This window comes from Ascaphus truei, chromosome 1 (assembly GCF_040206685.1).
Source record: "Ascaphus truei isolate aAscTru1 chromosome 1, aAscTru1.hap1, whole genome shotgun sequence".
Lineage (NCBI taxonomy): Eukaryota > Metazoa > Chordata > Amphibia > Anura > Ascaphidae > Ascaphus > Ascaphus truei.
In genome coordinates, this window is record NC_134483.1 from 405,609,299 (window position 1) to 405,631,807 (window position 22,509).

Genomic DNA, 22,509 nt, shown 5'->3' on the forward strand with positions numbered 1-22,509 from the left:
CTAAAGGGCCCCTATACTGCCCAAACCTGTCTCCTTAAATAAATTTAGCTATCGTCTTATTCTGCCAGACAGATTTCAAATTCTCAGAAAAACAGAGATGATGCCTCTCCTCAAAAGGAATCCAAAAACATGTGAACCATCCCTAATGAGTGAGGCCTCCTGTATGTTGGGATATAGATCTAGCCATGGGTCCATCCTTATTACGCTCCCTGGCATCATCGCCCTTTACAAAAACATCACTTTTTTAAAGCAACGCTGGGTTGAGTGGGTTTCACCACAATGAGAGCACTCATGCCTAAATGTACACGATGCTCGTTGAGACAAAGTACTGTTTTTTGTGCAGTCATGATGGACAACCACAAATTTATATCTTTTATATGCCATTTCCAATAAGGCCTTTCTGCCATTGTATGTCAAACCACCACCAAGCCCTGCCACCATAACTTTTATAGGCATTTTATATCATATCCACGTACAGGTAGCAAAATATCCACGAGTAGTTCTCTGGTGCCTTCTCCCTAAGAACACTTGCCAATATAGCAAATCCCTTTGACCAATTATTGAACATCTTTGTTAACTGTTTCTTCAAATCACACCCTTCACACTAACCCTCATATTTTTCTCCCTCCTCTCCAAACTTTCCCTATACTTTGGCAAAAGCAAGAGTATATCAACAAATTCACCTCATCAAATGTCCTCCTTGAACTCTAATGCTAATGTAACAGAGTTTCCACCGGTCTCTGGGAGATTCCCCTGTTACTAGGTGTTTGGTGCATGCTACCTGTAGGCTCACTGAATTGCTGAGTTGTCCGCCGATGTTTGTGGGGACCCAGGACAGACTGCTGGGGTACATACCCGACATTTATCTCTAGTGGTACAGCTCCTCCATCTGGCACAGGCTTCAGATGTATGGAGGCAATCTCCTATGGTAGAACACAATCCCCTCTCCTTCCCTGGAAAGATTACACACCAGGCAGGAAGTATGAATAACTGGAACGGTTTAATTCTGTTCAGCCACACAGTCATGGCAGTCTTCTGCCCAATGCAGTCTCTAGCTTTGTATCCAGCTGTATGATGGTCCCTGGAACTACACTACAGGTCAAGGGCCCCCACAGCTGTCCATGCTCTTCTCTGACCCTTTAGCAAGGTCAGAGAAAAGGTACACACTCACTCTCCCCCTAGGGGAAGAGGAACAGGGAAGGCCAATATCCAGGCAACCTGTGTGTGACCTGCCTTTTTCAAGTAGGGAGAGGCACTAACTAAATTTGGGTTGCAACTCCCATAAGTACAGTAGGAGAGGGCACCAGGTCTGACCCAGGATTGGGTAAACCCAGGCGTAGTTCCACCTCCTCCCCTGTCACTCAAGGGTATTGCTGTGAGTGGGGAAAACCCATGATGGATACTTGCAGGCCTGCTCTTACCAGGACTTACTGCTAGGGAGGGCAGACTGGTAGCAAAAAAACAGTCCTGGCTACACTGAGAACAAACCCAAAGGGTTTGCCCCACAGATTTTCACTTCCCTTTTCCACAAACTCTTAAACACGTGGTAAATCATGCTCCTGTCTAGACGATACCCCAGCAGCATTAGAAGTAACCCTTTACCACTAGCACCAATGGAAATACCTCCAGCTCTATACAACTGACCGGACCCATCACTTGTACCAGCAATAGAAATCCCTGTTCATCTAGCCCTTAGAACACTTACCAGCTAGACCACATTCTGACACCTACTTTGCTTTTGTGCATCTACAGTACAGCATCTAGCATCTACAGTTAGTTCCCCAGTACCTATAACTCCCACCGGTCCAAATTATACTCACTGTGGCCTGCCTTGTCTCCTCCACATCACAAGCACCATATAGGCACCACACAGCATTTGCATTATTCTTCAGCCAAGTGGTCACGGCCTAGCTCTGTAGACCCTTGGTTGTTGCTTACTACATGCTTCCCACCAACCTCTTCAGGCTCTGGCCTGCACACTTGCATCATGGCTCCTCGGGATCCAGTCTGTGCTCCTCCGCAGCCGATTCTGGGGACAAAGCTTGCCTCAATGTCTCTCCTCCATCTACTGTACAACAGCGCTCTCCTCCTGCATTGTAGCCCACACACACAGGACTGGAATTGAGCTGAGATAGAGGTCGGCATCTACAGGATCTCCTTCCCTGAAAATAATGCCATGGCTAGTAACCCTAACACTTCACACCTCAACCGCACTAAATTCCTCTCTAAACCAAGACGCACATCAGAAATAACTTCTTTACTATACTTCTGAAGAAGGATCTCAATCTCCAGCTCATCTAAAGGTACCTGGCGGCCTTGACACTCATCATCAGCTGCCCTCCTAGTACCAGCACCTACATGGGCACTGCTACTCATGGCAGGTAAGAATTAACCAAGCCATACAGTAAAGCCACGAAAAGCGAGTAAACGCCTGTCACGGAGACAAGGTTCTACAACACCTTTTTATAACTGGGATCATTTGATTGAGCAAAACAAGATGGTAAAATAAATGGTAATTTATTTCTTATAAATGACAAACACACAAAGTTATACAATTCAAGATTAACACACTTACTGGGGATGGGGTTAACGAATAAATCTGTTTTCGGAATGAAATTCCTTCAGATCACCTTTTTAGAGCACTTTCCAATGACGGGTAGTTACTCACAAAAAGTCCTGGACATCTGTTACTTCGCCGCTGTTGGTGTGCTTAGAATCTCTCTAAAATCTGCGCTCCCCCTTGGCTGCAGGCCCTCTAAATCTTTCAGGCCCTCATACACTAACCTGGACAGCTTATCAGAGCGTGGGAATACTCCTGCTAGCCAATCACCAATTTGCCAGTCTTGTAAAACAGGACGGGCACCTTTTCTCAGGTAGCAAGGGGGCATGGGTTAACTTGGCACCTCCGCCTCCTTGCATACTGAGCCCACCCTCTGCTCCGGCTCCACAGAGTCTGGATTTTGGCAAATGGTGTTTGCTTGCCTTGTGTCAGGCCAGGATGTGGGTACTCAAGTATAACTGCAGTGCCCCTCCTGTTCTAACACTTTGGCATCCCTGAGCCTTTCAAGTAAGGACTCTGGACAGACACAAAGGCACCAAGCTTGGTCACCAGCTGGGTTTTCCGGAATCCATGACTTAGAAAGCCCTCAGTTCATATACAGGTTATCAATATATATATACACATTAAACTATACCCGTTTAATAAAAGATATGGTGTCCTGTTTCTGTGTACTAAAAGTTATGCGTTCTTATTCTGGTGTCAGGAATGGAGTGAGTGTATATTCCCTACAATCACCAGCCTCATTTCTGGCACACATGAGAAAATAACTTTAAAACTTTTAGACACTTTAAAAACCTTCTCAGCTTTATAACCTAGCTGGAGCAGCCCCTGAACCCCTAAACTAGGCTCAAGACACCTGGGCATGTATGTGGGTACCTCTGCTATACTGGGGAGCCCCTGCTATACTAAGGACTCTGTGTAAACCTGCAGATATCATTTAACCCCTTCATACCCATTTACCTTGTCTGGAAGATGCTGCAGCAGGGACTCTGGTGGTGAGTCGTAAGAACGTTTCCAGGGTCCGAGGTTGGCAGATTAATGCACTTAGCTGTATCCAAAGATATCACTCAATCTCCGGATACAACTGTTGGGGTATCCCATAACTCTGGAACCCCGCTACATAGACACATTCTGCAGAGACTTTCTCCGCCAAACCCACCCTGAACTTACAGCCTAGAAATCTCCCGATCCAAGCATCCCAGTAAAGGCAAAAATCACATAATTCTTTAATGTCGCAAAATCAGTACAGTATACAGTTGCAGCAATACATTTTTGACATCTGGGTCCCAGGGCTGACACGCTAAGACCCTAACACACGGGTCAGGGTTAACCAAGTGGGCTTGACCTTTATTATAAGCCTAGTTAACCCCTTCACTGTCACAGCACCTACAATGGGAACAGGCCATCTATAACTCCCTGCTTGTCTCCTACGCTCTGCTCGCAATTGTCTCCTTTCCACCCCTTCTGCTCTATCACCTTAAACCTTTTTCCTTTGCTACCCCTAACCTGTGGAACCCCCTCAAACTCTGTATACGCCAACCACTGTCTCTCCCCACCTTTAAGTCAAGCCTAAAAACACATCTTTTAAATTAAACATTTCAATAGCCCGACCTCATGGCTACTGTCCCACACCCACAGGCACTTCTACCAACCATCGTGGCCAAGCACTGCCGTCTACTGCACTTACTCACTCGTCTACTGTCTCTATAAGTCTCCCAACATAACACTTAGACTGTAAGCTCTTGGGGCAGGGATTACCTTTCCCATTGTCAAATTGTGTTTGCTGCATGTATTGTTTTATAATTCCTTGTATTGTCTCTTATGTAATGAGCTGTGTACACTGTAGGGACTATATAAATAAAGATATACATACAAGTTTATTCTATCGTCGCCAAAGTAAGGTGAGTCAAGAGACCCTCTGACTTACTGATACCCATCCCATCCCTCTGACAACACTTAGCCATTAATAACCAAGCAAAACCAAAATACAACAACACAGCCAACACATGATCTTGACTACTAAAACAATGAACCCTTTTACATGCTGCTGGGCATTCGCCCTCTCAAACGTGTGCAGGCACAACCCTCTCTGCACAGAAGATCTGCATGAAACCTGATACACAAGTTTCTCAAAGGATGGCAACCCTGGCTGCAGAGGAAGCATTGTTCGCTAAGCGATAATGGGGAAAGACTGAGTGGCACACCTGTCTGAGACATGTCACTATACCCACAAGTGGTATTTTTATTTGCTGTACACTGTACGGTGGAGGGTTTTTGTCACTTTCTTTTTTTACCCAGTTCAACTATTTTAACGTCTGGTTATTCCCACTCCCTGCTTAATGTTGGATAGCCAGCAACCAACCTCACACTGATGAGACCCAAAAGGTCCAAACCTGTGAGTAGGTTCACTGGCTGTGCACTTCTTTATCCCAGGCTGGGCTGAAAAGCAGTGTGTAATACGGCAGGCATACGCTTATAGGGGTCCATGTTAAAATGGACAAGAAGCAAAGAGTGACTTACTGTGAGTGATCATTTGCTTGTCATTACCCAGAATCCCTGGCTGCAGTAGGAGCATTGTTTGCTAAGGGATATGAGGAAAGGCAGGCTTCCAGACCTGACTGAGACATGCAAATGTACCCACACGTGCTTTATGGATTATTTAAGGATGGCAGAATAAATCACTGCCAAAGTCCATGGGGGTTAATAGTCAACTTGAAACTTAGATCCCTTCATCCTATTCATCCAGTCCACAGAAGCTTTCCTGTTAGAACAATAAAAAACAGGCGGGATAAAATCATTGGATGTCGAGACAAACTCAGTCCTCCTGCTTACTTGGCCACAGCAGCTTGAAGCAGGTGTACCTGTAAATAATGCATACAAACAGTACACAGAATGCAGCGAACATGAAGGAATACATTTAGCATAGTAAAGTACTTTATAATGTACCCAAAAATGGTTTAAAAAGTCAGAGGCAACTTGTCTTAGTATTTGTAGTGCTGGATAAATGGGAAGGATAGACACATTTACAGTACATACAAAAATATTACTCCAACAGTACCAGGCATTTGAGGATATTAACGGGAAGTCCTGTCAATGCATCGTTACATAACATTACATTACACCCAGTTCAGTTTTCTATTGCATGAAAACTTAAAGTTGATACAATACAAGTTTACGTTTTAAATGCTCTTATTACATTCTGGGAACGTTATAATATATTTGCTAGTTTTTCAGGGGAAGAAAGTGTTCACTGCTCTGCTTGGAAACTAAGTGGAGGATGCGCCACTTCCCTTATAGTCTTCAGGGGGCTGATCACAATCAAGTGATGGCTACCGAAGCAATCACACGTTGCTGAACTGGAAGTCAGGTGGCACATTGTGCTGCCAAAACTTCAGGCATGGTACAGGATAATAATAAGTAAGTGTTGCTTCTCGACATGCAGAATTTGTCCATAGTTTACAATACCTGTCACAGTATTGAAAGATGAGTTGTTATTTCCTGTTTAGTCCAGATGGTGTCACTGCAAGAAAGTTAATAGATTTCAATAAAGCAGCACCTGTGTTATAGTTACGTTTCTCTAGAATATCAATTACTATGTGTACTAAATTATTCTGCCAAAGGTATGGCATTGAAGCTCCTGGTTTCATTATGAACTAGACTCGTCTGCTTTGTGATTACTACAAGTCAGGTCTTTCCTTTACTTCTGCTGTATGAGTCTTTCCATTGCTCCACCATATGAGAAGTTTTCTATCTACACTAAAGCTATTATATACTTGTAACCCCCCTTCCAAATGGTTACTAACATGGCTATTACATGGCCCCGACCCTGAGTTGATATGCGGATCCGGACATTAAGCAAGGAGGTGCGGCTACTCTGGAAGGTTAGGTTCCAGGAGGACTTGAGGAGAGGAGCCTCGGGGAGAGCAGATCAGTAATGTTTCCAAAGTAATAGTACAGACAAGCCCCCCCTGTTTAATATGTTGTACATAGGGACAGTACCCGTTAAGTTAGGATCCCTGAAAGAAGGAATGGAATCCAGAATAAGTAATGAAAAGGAATACGGCATGTCATAGAGGGCCTCAGGAAAGATGGCTCCCGGGTACTGGTGGATCAGCTCTAACCATGGATCACTGCTAATATTCTTCATCCATCTGTGCGGAAGTGGCAGTTCCCAAACAGGCAAAAGGTATTGATTGGGTCAAGTAAGAAAAGACCCGTCAGAATTCCCTTAGGGGCCAAAAGTAATAAGATCAATACCGTTGATGGTTCCGAAGCAATAAGGTGGGCCGGATCCCACAGTCAACTAAATCAAAGTACCTTCATTGAAGTGTTAAGATTGGGCACTGATGGAAGAACTGTATTGATGTGTGTCTGCTATAAAATACAGTACAACGTTAGTAATATGTTTATGAACAGTCCCTCTCCAAGGGGACACGGATAAATGACTGTTGTACTTCAAAAGTTCCCAGCGCCCACTATTCTACAACCTTGCTACCTCATCACCCAGCCGCATGAATCCAGCCCCTGAGTCAAGGTAACCCATGGGGAGTAGCCATATATAACACACTGATGTAATCTACAGTGAAGCCAGGCAGGGAGGGTTACATACTATAGCTGTGCATGTATTTATTCTCAAAAGAGTGCAAATGTCATTTCAAGATTTATGATATTCTTTTTGAAACAGTGGTTTTCCACATACAGAATACCATTTACATCTGTGTTGTTTAGGAGAAAGTTTCTCAGCCTTTCTTATGAATGATTCCTTTTTATCTCTTTAAACTACGATTTGTTTGACAAGTTTTTAAAATCTAAACACTTTCATAGCAACCCTTGTAGAATTGTTGGAGGCATTGAATTGGAAGAAAAGGGGAATCAATATCATTGGTGAATTCTTGAGTCATCTACGTGTAGCCCCCTTTCCCCCAAGTCTAGGGTGACTATGTGCGGTGCTTTACCTGGTGGCTCACAGGAGGCCTGATCCTTCGCTGCAGAGAGCCTGGGGTGTACGTGTCGTGTATGCTAACAGCGCCTCCACCTGAGAAGGATCCTCACACAGTGGGATAGCCCCTCCCTGAAATATACCCTGAAATACATACCAGAGTATGGTATAACAATATTTACTGGACACGTACTTGTAACACAGAGAATGCAATATAACCACACCATGCATATATGTACATAGACCCGCAGAGTATCTCTACAGTATTTTGGTTCAGGGGCACCAGAGTCCCAGTGTCCAGCCCACAATTGTCACTCCCATCCCAAGTGTGTGTGACAGCGCTGCCCACAGTAGGTGTGTTATCGTTGGTGCACTTGTTGAGGTGTGATACCTGCCAGGTGCTCCAGCACCTGGTACCACCAACTGATGAAAAGGGCCCATCTGGTCCCACGCCATCACGGTTAGCAATGGCATCTGCCTCTACATGGGGTGGCTTCCCACTGGAATGTCCCACCATCATGAAGATAGCCAATTTGTCTTGTGGTGGTAGTCTGGTCCCGGACCACAGGCCGCAATTACTGCGTGGCGTCTTGCTGTGTCCCTGACACTAGACAACTACAGGGACATTGTCCCTATCTGATGGGCCTGTCCCTGTAGCACCCACAAACTTATGGGGGAGTCCGGGCCTGAATGGGAACTCTAGGCCAAGTCTCAGGGCCACTGGCTCCTGAGACACTGCCTTACCCCTCTGTCTCCCAGCTCCAACTGGCATGGTGTTTGTTGCGCGCCAAATGTATCTTTCATGGTCCTCGGAGATACTGCAGCCCTATTAGCTGTATTTCCCCATGTGCTGCAGCCCCTGAGGCTGCTGGGACTTGTAGTTCCCCTGCGGAGCTATTCTGTAATGGCCACCGCTATTGTGTCCACAGCGCATGCACGTTCACACCCGTAATGGCCGCCACAACCTCTTCCAGACATGTGCAGCCAATCCCAAGATGGTGGCACCCTGGGAAGGGAGCCACCGTGGACCTTTGGTGACTCGCTCACCCCTACAACCCCCCTCTGCAGCTCCCCGCATATGCCGGGCGTCCGCACTCCTCCGCCGTGAGGTAAGGGGACCAAAGAGGGGATCAGGCTAATACGATTTTCAAACAACATTGTTATTTTTGCCACAAGTGCAGAAGACCTACAGCAACAAATTGGATAGCTCACCGAAGCAAGTAAGAAAGTGAGCCTGCATATGAATCTCAGCAAATTCAAAGTGATGTTCAACAAATGTGTCAAGTCTGCAAAGATCAAAATAAATAGAATAGAACTAGAAGAAGTAGAAGACTGTCTACCTTGGCCAGCAACTAACACTGAATGGGAACCTTTTGAATGAAATCAACAGGAGAATGAAGATGGGATGGAGCACATTTGAAAGAAACAAGACAGTCTTTCGAGAGACAACAAACCATTGCGCAGTATCCTCTGAGTAATGGAAACTCCTCTCCCCAGCCACTAGCTACTTACAGCAAAGCTGCAGGGAATGGACATTGATTGGTATCTTTGTCTTTGGTTTCAGGTCACTGCAGTACACACCGGATCACTCCGCCCCACGTTTTGTCCTCAGGTATCTATTCTGGCACTCAGATTGAAAGTGCGCAATGGTTTTCTGTTTTTGTATTTTATCTTTGCAGAACACCAAGATCAAAGAATAGAAACAAGAGACTATTCCATATAGAAAAAGGAACAGTGTGAGCAGGGCTGTCCTGGACTCCATTTTTTCCACCCTCCCCATTTCTTCTGAAGGACTGGTATTCTCTATGATATTTGCGCCAGGACTTTATTGTTCGTTTGTTCATACTATTGGTACAAGTCGCTGGATAGACTTGTTATATATTATCCTAAGGCTGCCATCCCACAAATTACTATATGGTTGTATTTGGGCTTGTATCACATTTTTATTGATTTCACATTGAGATATTATCACTTATTTTTATATTGCAATTATCACATTGTAGTCTTTTGGTTGAGCGCATTGTGTAGTATATTTTCTAGTCTTTCGAGAGAACCTTCCACCAATGTATTTTGCTCGTACTCAAGTATGGATGTGAAACTTGGACCCTAAATGCGAAGCTAATTCAGAAGCTTCAGACTACACAAGGAAGTATGGAGAGATGTATGCTGGGTATTACGTGAAGAGACGGGAAAATAAATGGATCCAAAACAAAATATTAGTCTGTGACATTATCACAAGGGTGAAGCAATACAAATGGCAGTGGGCTGGACATATTTTACAAGACAAAATGACCATCATTGGACAAAGATAGATTCCACGGAAATTAAAAGACCAAGGCGATGACCAGAAGTAAGATGGGTCTATGAAATAAAAAATTTTTTTGCGTGACGTGGAGAAGAGAGGCTTGCAAATGCAATACCGGATAGATCTTTGGAGAGGCCTTCATTCAGCAGTGGATTGACAAGGGATGATGATAATGATGATGAGGGAGAGAGGGAGAGAGGGAGAGGGGAGAGACTGTTTAGTTTGTGATTGAGTGTCAATGTTACACTGTGAGTGTGCATTGAGTGTTGGTGTGTATTTGTATTGATACTGAGTTTTAGTGTGTGACTATGTGAGTGCATAGTCAGTGTTAGTGAGTGTATAGTCAGTGAGAGGGAGTCACCACCACCTAGGAGACACCAAAAAGACCAGATCTAAGAGGCGCTGCAGGCTGGTCTATATGAGTGTCGGTCACCCCCTATCTGTGATGAGTGATGACCACCATATCCCTTCACATTCCACCTCTGCCCTCTGTCTTTCCTCCTCCATCAATGTTTGCACTATAAACACATTTATCCCAGCATTGTGCCACTGTACGCTTCTCCTTCAGCACAAAATCTTTCATTTGTCTCATGAAGCGATGGTCTAGAAGAGTGGCTAGAAGATATTCCTCATTATTTTTCACAGATACTACATGGGGATAATTTTTCAGACAGTTGAGCATGGCATCCACCTGCCTTACTAATTCAGCATTATCATTATTGTTATTCTCATGCTGCTTGCAAACAAGGATTTTGGTCGCTTTGCTATGCAGCAAGAGGACCTTACTGTGTGAGTGATGATAAATGCACACCCTATTGAAAGCTTTGCAAACAGTGAGTTGCTCTATTGGATTATTAGATATTGGTCTATCATGTCTTTGTCTAATAATACCAGAGGACAATTACCCCCCTGCACTTATGCTGCCCACCACTAGCAGCAGCATGTGCTGGATCAGCTCTCATAGCCTAGTTCTCTTCCTCATCATCATCATCATCATCATTACCACCAAGGACATCTTCATTATGACAACTGTGACAGTAGGGGCAATGAGACTCTTATAATAAAGGTTAATCCCAGCTATTGCCCCCATCCAGTTGGATGTACAGGATTTCCCTGTAAATACATTCTTCTATGGCTTATCTGGTCAAATATGTCAATAATAATGTATAGGTAAAAACTTTATTACATGTGTAGCCCCCTTTCCCTATGCCCAAGAGAAACCGCGGGCTGCTGGTACCTGTATGCTCACAGGAGGCCTGTGGTGAGCGCTCTCTCTCTTAGTGCAGTGCCCCCACCTATGAGGGATCCCAGCGTTGGTGGGATGACTCCTCATAGGAACCAATACAACCAGTAATAACTATATCACACCAGATATATATCTCGTCTTTACTGTGATCCCACAGTATGCAAAAAATACAATACACACAATAATACAGTACCAGAATAGCCCTGTGTGTTTCCCCCAAAGTACTGAGGGTGCATTGGGCACCTAAACACCCGGTGTCCGCAGACCAATCCCCACCCAAAATCTGAGGTAGCGCTATCCCCTGTGACGTGGTGGTGCACGGTGGGTTCCTTCCTGGTTAGGGGCCCAACCAGGGAATACATGGGAAGCGGTGTTGGATCAGGTCCCACACAGCGGGGCCTCCAACATAAATCCCCTCACACCTTATCCAGGGCACGGTCCGTGGTGTAATCTCCAGCCAGGTGATCCTTCTCCTGTGCTGTCACATGCAGCCTGGTCCCACGTCGCAGTCTGCCGCGTGGACGTCTGTCCACCAGCATGGTAGTACAGCTGCGATTCCAATGGGAGGCTCCCTATCTAGGGCCTTCCCTCCAACACTCCACTCTTTGGAGGGATCGGAGCCTAACTGGGGCTTTGGGGCAGAGTTCTGGCCTTGTCCAGGGGCTTACTAGTTCCCTTGATGCGTCCATCCTATCTGCCGGCTCCTGCAAGTCTGCCCGCATCTTTCCTGTCCCACGGAGGATATCAGGATTCTCTCTAATGGCCGCTTGCTCCTGATTGGTTAAAGCGGCCCATGTGACACACCCAAGGCTACTGGGAAATGCCGAGATAGCCGCCACGACTCTCCCCGATCTTGCGGAGCTCCGCCAGCTAAACAGCTGATCAGTCCCCTGCACCAGAGGCAAGGTAGGGGACCTTGCTACAAATGTAAAAATTTATTTCTTTGTTCCCTGGGCATGCTATGCTAATAACACACTTACCCAGTCTACACGCCCAGGGATCTGGGTTTAGTTGGTTTCACGAGGGGGTTGAGGACAAAGGCGAGTGGGGATGCGCTGGCCTCCTATCTGGGAACCATTGTCTTCCCCAGACAGAGAGGTGCCTATCTCATGAAGAGATAGCAGGTCAGCATTGAGAACATGGGCAGGTAGGCACTGTTCTCATTAGCTGGTTTGTAATTCCCGCCTCCTTACCTCGGCCTTCCCGTCACACCACCAGCCTGGATTGGCCAACACAGGCAAGACATCTCGCTGTAATTTGTCCCACACACAGCATCTGTGCTGTGATTGATTGCAGCCCATTCTCCATGGAGATGGGAATCTAGAAAGAGGGCGAACGATCCAGGTCTAAGCGAAAGATCACAGATTATTCCCGGACTGGTGTGGAGATGGACTAAATGGTGTTCTCTGAGGTTGTCATATAGAGAGGATATCTGGCACACGTCTCGTCTGTGTGAAAAAAAGTTGCAACTGCCGGTGCTCACGGATTAAAGGGATAGTCCTGAGATATCCCAGTAGGTTCACAGGAAGAGAGGAATAATCCAGGCACACGGTCTTCTCTTTAGGGGATTTATTCAGCAATAAAGAAACCAACGTTTTCGACTGCCACGCAGTCTTTGTCAAGGTGAGGGCTGACATATAAATCAGAAACACACAAATATATACCCCCCCTCTCACCTATCTTGAGTCACTGCAGGTGCTGTTCAGTGCGAAAACAGATCCGCCGATGACGTCACGGCCACGACGGAGGTCCACGTATGTGCACCCCCATGCTCACATATACGTGAACTCGCAGCAACGTGCGGCACACCGTCTTGACGGCCGCACACCAAAGTAGATACGGAACGGTCTCCCCCCTGTCGGCATGGTTACCAGAACGCCGAACACAGCGCTGATAATAACAACAGACGCTGCATATGGAGGTGGAGCCAGCTATCGGGCAGCAGTGACTCTAGCATGGCTATGCCCCCTGGTGATAAAAAAGAACTAAAAAAACCTATTTACCAACACCTAAACAGAACCACATTATATTCCCATAAATGAAGGGTTAAAACCCATAAGAGCATAAATAACACACATATATCTGACTAATAGTGTATATACAATAGGGAACAGTGAAAATAAGTGGACGTAATATAAATAGACCCCAAAAGAACTACATACTACACTGACTCACAAACATGTAACACGCACATAAAACAGGTGTCACAGAAATAAAGCTAATAATAAACCATCTATTATAATCGATCTTCCAGCATACATATCAATATATTAATGGGAACCGAAGCTGACGGGAGGTAGGCAGGCGCAGGTCCATAATTGCCGCTACACGATCAACGCCTGTCAAGGAGACATTTAAGGTTCAATTGTTCGTTGAGACCACCTCCAATACTAGTCCGTTATTGAAATATCCAATATGCCTCTCTCCCTAGAAGGGCAGTATCCCTGTCTAATCCTCCCTTTACTGGTGGTACAATCTCGATACCCATAACCCTCATAGCTGATATGGGATGTTTATGTTGATCACAATGTTGGGCCAATATTGTTGGATCAGTACCCTTCTTAATAACCCTCTTATGTTCTATAAAACGCTGTTTCAACATTCTCGTCGTCTTAATGACATAGAGCAATCCACAAGGGCATCTTAGCAAGTACACTACATGTGTGGATCTACAAGTTATCCTATGTTTAATTTTGATGCTCTCACCAGTACATGGATGACAGAACATATCCCCAATACATAAGCTATTGCATATAGTGCAATTACAACCCCTGAAATTCCCAGGCTTACCCTGTCTCAAAAAGTGTGTAGTTTGATAGTATTTTTTATCATCAGATTTAATGTGTGCCAGAAATATTCTTCCCCCGTTTAAAAGCTAACATAAGGGGTTCTCGACACAATTCAGATAAAATATGGTCATGTTGCAAGATATGCCAATGTTTTCTCATAGTGGATCAATGGAAATTACTCCCTCTGTTATAAGTAGTTGGAAATATTATCCTATTACTAGAGCTTCTCTTTTGTCCTATATGTGGTACCTCCTGTTCAAAGGCCTCCTCAAGCATAGATGATGGATAAAATCTGGCCTCAAAACACTCTTTCAACTCAGAGATTGCAGGGACCAGCCTTTCCGGCCTATCTGTAATCCTTGAAATTCTCATTTTTTGTGAGTAAGGAAGTGTCTTAATTAGTGCCGGTGAGTGATAACTATCGGACCTAAGTACAGCATTCCTGTCTGTGGGCTTCCTATATACATCTGTGTGGATAACCCCATTCTCTAAACATACCAGAACATCAAAAAAGGATATGTTGTGGTGCTCCAGTTATTAGTGAAACGTACCGGTGTAGCCAATTGATTAAAAATAAAATTAATTGGTCTTCCGTACCCTTCCATACGATGAAGATCTCATCTGTGTGCCGGTAGCAGCAGAGCATATGCACATAATGTACTGATGCATAAATATTTTCTCTTTCAAAGTGTGCTATAAACAAATTTGCATAAACCGTGGCCACATTAATGCCCATAATCTGTAAGTAATATTGCTGCTTAAACTTAAAATAATTCTAATACAATATAAAGTGTAGTAGCAGCATAAGGTACTCAATGGGAACAGGGATGCTGTCTTGAGCTCAGGTGACCAGTTCCGGCACCCGTGAGTGTCATTACAGCCAATGAGAGCGGAGTGCGGCAGGGCAGTGTAGACCACTAATAGTAATCGGGGCTAGGAAGGTTTAAATCCTTACCTCCATGTTTTCTCCGATCTGGGTCTTGCTCCGATCTTCCCCCGCTGCTCTTGCGTGCGTCCGGCAGATAGAGATAGACTGGAGTGAAGGAGAATCCGGCGCCACTACAGTGGCAAAAATCCAAGCCACTTCCGGTACACAGTTGAAGAAACTTTATTCTGACAGCACACACAGAGAACCCAGGTTACACCACAGCCTCCCCCTCAACGTGTTTCACGCTTGGAACAGCGCTTGAGGAGGAGGCTGTGGTGTAACCTGGGTTCTCTGTGTGTGCTGTCAGAATAAAGTTTCTTCAACTGTGTACCGGAAGTGGCTTGGATTTTTGCCACTGTAGTGGCGCCGGATTCTCCTTCACTCCAGTCTAAGGTACTCAATGGGAATGGAGTCTGCATGATGGGATATTAATTCTGCCTTAACCACCTCCAGACCTTCATCATGGGGTATAATGGTGTATAGCTACATCCATAGTCACCATGATAACACTATCATTGAGTTCTCTGAGGTTGTGACAGAGACACCAAGACGATGCTGCGTGCCTTTCTGAAGTGGGACATTTAAACTTGCCTGTTTCCAGCCAGCGCTGCCTGGAGTTCCCGATCCCCCACAAAAGTGGAAGCTGCACTGGGTAAGCTATTTCGGTGGTGCCAGGCACCTAGGTCAATTAGGATTCCCCCTGTAGTCCCTGTTTGGAGTAAGTATAGCTCTGTTAGTGACATTGTGTTGCGTCTGCAGGCTCCGGCTGAAATAAACACCCATTTATTTGATCTCTAAGTCCTGTCTGGTGCTCGATCCCGTGAAAGAGTCCTGGTCTCCCGGGACAATAACTTTCATCGACACCACCAACACCCTCTGAGTCACCTGATCGACTACCAGGAATTGAGCCATCCTTCCTCACAACTGTGCTACTGCTTGTGCCTTCTCAGTTCTTTGCCATGTAGGCCAGGTCATGTGCCCTATATGAGTTGAGGTTTCCTTCATGAGCCCTTGCTTTACCCTGCCTCACAATGGCATTGCCAAAACAAGGGGTGACTGCCCCCTCATCCTCCCCCTATGTATTAAAAACCCTCCATGCTTTTAGATTGTGAAATGAGATGTTTTAGATTAATTAAAGAAACAGAGACTGACCGCTTTGACTTAAAGACCTGGATGTTCTTGCTGCCGCTCCTGACCTATTTGGCATTCTAGAAGAAGTTGTCTTGCTTCTTGCACTACTTGAGCTATCTCTGCTGTCTGCTGCCCCTACCAATGCCACCACAACTAACAACATATGCTTCACCATCATTCTTCACCTCAACATTTTTTGTTGTGTAACTTTTATGTGAATTTGGTTGCTTAACAGCAACCAATGCCACAACATATAGAATATATAGGCAACTCACTTTTTATTTTCAATGTACTACTAATAATATGAACACATGTGCTACTAGTTGTGGTGGTGGCCATGGCTACCTGCTGCTCACGTAGTGATTGAATATCATCATAATGATCATTTGTTGTAGCACCAAATTATCACATAATTTGCTCCTCCATTACTGCCATCAGTCTCTTCCCATCACAAACAGTATCAATATCACTCATCATCATCACCTACTTTCTCCATTTCTGCCTGAATCCCTCTCTTATCCATCCCTTCTCCTTCTTTAGAGACTAAAAATAGAACATATTTAGCATTCATCCTACCAGTCCATGCAGTTGCACATTTTGCTGAGGAATATGATATACCAGACTGATTTGGTATCTCGCTCAGGGCCGTCTTAACAGCATTATAGGCCTCCGGGCAAAGCAGTGCACTGCGCTCTGCAAAATTTCTCTCGCGAATGCAGACATGCCAACTCTCCGCTACAAGTCGTAATATTTCTCCTTCTACCGAGTTAGCGGCAGATTTGAATGTTGAGGCGGGTGATCAGAAAATTAGTGTTAAATTCTGGTCTGTGCATAGATTAAAACCAGAGACAGAACATAAAACACAGACAAAGCTCAGTTTTTAGCACATCCAGTGAGACTCATACACGGTACAGTGCCTAAATATATATGTATAAATATCTAATAAGTAAAATGGTCTTTTAGTTTGACATTTTTGGCCAAAATTGTTGTAAGCCCCTGAGCCAACGCCAAGGCAGACCACATATCAGGGGTCCCTAACGCTAATATAAATTCTTAATAACCTGTGTAATAACAGGAAGAATGATTTATAGTAAATCTGTCAATATTAGTTGCAAAGTTCTAAGTCTGACTGAAGCTTTTATTAACCTGTACATTACCAGGAAAAGCACTCTGTATTAGAGATGTCACAGCCAAACTGCAAGCAGGCGAATTCCCCTGAGTGGAAGATGCTATGGAGTGAGCCCATAACCATTTAAATGTGGGAGGGGGTGAGCTTAAATTAGGAAGGAGGTTGCCACCCCCCAATCAGCCATGACTAGCTGGACAACAATTGTAAAACATACTGGACACCTAACAAGCTCCTATTGAACCCCCAAAATGACCACAACATATATATAAGCATATGAGTGTCACAGAGGAGTGCTACTGAGCAAGGCAATATATATTTTTAAAACCAGAGACAGAACATAAAACACAGACAAAGCTCAGTTTTTAGCACATCCAGTGAGACTCATACACGGTACAGTGCCTAAATATATATGTATAAATATCTAATAAGTAAAATGGTCTTTTAGTTTGACATTTTTGGCCAAAATTGTTGTAAGCCCCTGAGCCAACGCCAAGGCAGACCACATATCAGGGGTCCCTAACGCTAATATAAATTCTTAATAACCTGTGTAATAACAGGAAGAATGATTTATAGTAAATCTGTCAATATTAGTTGCAAAGTTCTAAGTCTGACTGAAGCTGGACAAGAATTGTAAAACATACTGGACACCTAACAAGCTCCTATTGAACCCCCAAAATGACCACAACATATATATAAGCATATGAGTGTCACAGAGGAGTGCTACTGAGCATGGCAATATATACTTAAAACCAGAGACAGAGCTTGTTAGGTGTCCAGTATGTTTTACAATTCTTGTCCAGCTAGTCATGGCTGATTGGAGGGTGGCAACCTCCTTCCTAATTTAAGCTCACCCCCTCCCACATTTAAATGGTTATGGGCTCACTCCATAGCATCTTCCACTCAGGGGAACTCGCCTGCTTGCAGTTTGGCTGTGACATCTCTAATACAGAGTGCTTTTCCTGGTAATGTACAGGTTAATAAAAGCTTCAGTCAGACTTAGAACTTTGCAACTAATATTGACAGATTTACTATAAATCATTCTTCCTGTTATTACACAGGTTATTAAGAATTTATATTAGCGTTAGGGACCCCTGATATGTGGTCTGCCTTGGCGTTGGCTCAGGGGCTTACAACAATTTTGGCCAAAAATGTCAAACTAAAAGACCATTTTACTTATTAGATATTTATACATATATATTTAGGCACTGTACCGTGTATGAGTCTCACTGGATGTGCTAAAAACTGAGCTTTGTCTGTGTTTTATGTTCTGTCTCTGGTTTTAAGTATATATTGCCATGCTCAGTAGCACTCCTCTGTGACACTCATATGCTTATATATATGTTGTGGTCATTTTGGGGGTTCAATAGGAGCTTGTTAGGTGTCCAGTATGCTGTGCATAGATTAGCATGGGGCCCTATGCTCATGGGGCCCCCGGGCAACTGCCCAGCGTGCCCATGCGTTAAGACGGCACTGATCTCGCTCTGACCCCTCCCTTAATGTAGTTCAGCTAGTGACCTTGTACACCTAGGTATGTTCACATTCAGTAAAATACTCTTCATTAACCTCTTCCCTTTCACTCACATTAGTATTAACATGTGTCCTTAGTTTTACATGAATAGCTAATCGAGTCTTGCCAACAATATGTAGTCTTTTCTGCCCTGGGGGTGATGAGTTTGTCCTCCTGCCCTGATGAGAAAGATGATGGGGTTTTTTTCATACTAGAAGGCTGCTTGGGGTCAATTACAACGGCTTCTGTTTTCATAGGAGCAGCTATTAATCTTTTCTCTAGGGTCCCACTCATCAGCCTTTTCGAGCTGCTGTCACCCCAATGTCTATGACCACTACTGCCACCGCCCTCTTTTGTAAATATAACTACTGTAGACATGATGATTTTATCATAACACTGAGGACAAGTTCCGCATAAGAATCCAGATCTAACTTATCACCCTTTTGTGCAACTGGGTCCGAGTGTGATAATGAGATCCCCGTCTTCTGTACGTATAGCACTTCCTCTCCCATCATAAACTCCCTCCCAATGCACAGGCCCATGCTGTATGTGCACTATTTCTAGCCTGAGCAATAAGCAAATCGAATTATTTTTTAGAAGTTTGCAAATTAGGCAATATTGCAATGCACTAATGCCTAATGTTTGGTGAGTTGCCACATCTCTACTGGGCAGAGTCACACATCTGCTCATGTCTGTTTTTCACCACACTCAAACATATCATACGTTTGGCTGGTTTATAGCACTGGTAATTCATTACAGGATTGGCACCCATGTGTTTATACTCACCGGCTTTCAATCACCGAGGACACACGGCATCAGAGCACGAGCTCTATCAGTAATTGGTGACTGATTACATGTATAGATGATGTCATTGCATCACTCCAATCAGTGTCCGAGTAGTAAAATGGTGTCATGGAATGACATGATGAAGTCATTCTTGTTCTACTACCACTGGTAATACTTAACATGTAAGGAGTGGCTAATACAGGAGTAAAATAATCCTGGTGATTGCTCTACACAGGGAGAAAAAGAAAATTCAGGGGGCCTTTGGAGCACAGGGTTTAACCCTAAAAGTGCCTGTCAGATGCCAGAGGAGGAAATGTAGAAGGGGAATGTTCTGGTATATTGTTATATATAAATGTTAGAGTCCTTTGATTGCCGGTATCAGACAATACTTTTATTTATTGACAAAAGTATATAGCAGTTAATGTTTATAGGGACAATTGCATCTTTCAACAAATATGCTATGGAAAAATCATCCTTTGAATGCCGACAAGCCTGTACAATAATTGTAATCATTAGTCATACATTTCTATAATTTGATTGTTCACAACATACCATACCTGAAACTAATTTCTTTACACATAAAAATACTTCAATCAATGCACTTGGAGTACTGCAGACAATAATATTTGCCTTGCTTCTATTTTTATCAGTAATTACATGAAAAACGTGGGATTTGCTTATGGACGTGTCTGCATTGCAGTAACAAAATGCAATGCAACTGCACGCCAGAAACAGCTGCAAATCCAATTAATTCAAGTTATTTAAGTCAGGCAATTGTACCATTGCAGCCAGCTTCACGATCAGCCCCTGAAGATTTTTTTAGTCTTTCTTCACTGATAAAAAAAGAAACAGACTCAATGCTCATGTAGTATTTTCACATACAAAGAGAAAGCTTTCAACAACCAAAGTCAGTGCATGTTAACTACTGTACCTGCTCATCAAGTGTAAGAGCCCATGACCTCAGAACCTTCGATGCTGCCCTGCCAACCCCACACAGATAAACCACACACGCGAAGGTCGGGAGGTACAATGGCCGCGGCTTTTATACAAATACAACGAAAGGGGAAGTGCTAACCCCGCCAGAGTGCTCCACCCACAGGTAAGGCCAATGATGCTTAAATCATTGCCCGTTAGTCCAGCGTCCCAATCGCTCACCAGCAAGATGGGCCCCAGGTTCTCAAAGCACAATGAGCCCTGCCCAGTCGTCAACCATGCCACCACCAGGCATTACAGTAACTGAACCCCATCTGGTAAGGCTACCCTGCATTTACCCCCCAACCAGCTGCCACAAAAGAGTCAATATAACCAGTGGCGGATTCCCCCCTCCTCTCCATATACTGATTGCCCGGTCTCTTCCCCACTGATTGCCGGGGGAGAGTGTGGGGCCTCTGTAAAGTTCTTACCGTCTCCTTCGTGCCACCCTCCTCCTTCAGCGTCAAAAGGTCAATGTGACGTCGCGATGTCAACTTAAGCCACGTGGACACATTACCACAGATCGTGCCGTTTTCGATTGAGCCACCTGTACCGATACAGGGATATTCTGAAAACCTGACCCTGAAGACTGGAGTTGGCTACTCCTGCTCTAGAACGACCACACTTCAACTACAGTACTCCTGTCATATTCCTGCACTTTGGTGACTAGTCTACATAGCTGCAGAGGAGCTGAACTTTAGGACCACACTCCGTGCTGCTGCTATATCACGTTTTGCTGACCCTTCCCATACCCTGGAAACCTGTTTTATATTGTGTTGGTTGCTAATGGCATGGAGCTCTGGTTCATCATTTCATCTATGGAAAGCAGTTGCTTATCAACACTCAGCTTATCAGTTGGCAAAGAAGAGAGCAGGAGGGTGGGTTCAGCAAATCCATGTAGCTACAGCCTGCTAAACACATTTATATGTCTGCAATGCAAACACTTGTTTCTTTTATTCATCAAGTAGACAAGGACCAAATTCAGAGAATTTGAGGTGAAGCAAATAAGACTGGCAACCAAACAACTTTAAAGTACTGTAAAAAGTAGTTAAACTTGTCTTTGCTTTTGTCCCCAGTCAGGAGACCAAACATGAGAAAGAGAAGGGAAGGGCATGCCGGTTATGGAAAGGCAGGTAAAATGTCACTCAACACTGTGATACATAAAATGGAAGCCTCCCTGGGAGCGAAACCCTGCAACGATTCAGGTTTGAAATCTAAAACGGCAAGTTATGTAGCGAGTCCTACGGTTGTCAGATTATTATTTTTTTAAATCAATTGTTTAATCATTTACTGTCTGCATCATGAATCCACCTCTTGGGCGTAATCTTGGCAAAGTTGACAGCACATTTTTGGCACTATGTTTTGGGTATATATTAAGCAATTTTTGTTGTTGTTACTGTATAATGCGATTGTCACTGGGTAAACTCCGGCCCGGAGCGGGGATATTAGGTAAGATTAACACCACGTGTTAATGTCCTTGATCCTGCAAACTAGATTATTTCTTTACGTTTCAACATCCTAACATGTTCTCCACACCTGTATGCATTTCATTTGCTTTATATATCCCTTTTCTATATTGGAAAATATTTACAAATCATGCGGTAGCCGCATTTACCTCATTTCTATTCTTTGTCCCGATTGTCTTCGGTAATCGCAAACATACTTTGCCCAGAGAAGAACAGATGACTCACCTCCCATGTGCTGCGCACATTTATCCAGTTACATCATACTTGGAGGTTAAAAGACTTCATTCTTAACCCCTTCAATACACATCTTGTTTATTATACAACACCATTGCGAACTCTCTTTTTCTCGGGAGAAAATGTTGAATTGAAAGTGGTTCTAAAGACATATACTCCAGAGTGCATCCTAGTGCTCCCAGCAGAGAGAGGTGGATCTCTGATACGCCATTTGTATCTAGAAGAAATCTGCGAGTGAGACCATCACATACATTTTTAGTTAGAAATACACGTATGTTACTGGCTACACCATTATTTGGATTCTTTATTTCATATTACATCACTTGATCAACAAGCGCTCCCCTTACCTGGAAGACGACATACAACTTTTGGTGATCAGAGTACGGTCCATCTCAAGGGTGTAGAACTGCTATATATTTTTTACTTCACTTATTATCACTAAAATGGTCTATTTCACATTTCTCTGGTGAAGGTTATATTTATATTATTAAAATTTGAGTTATTAGTATGTCAATGT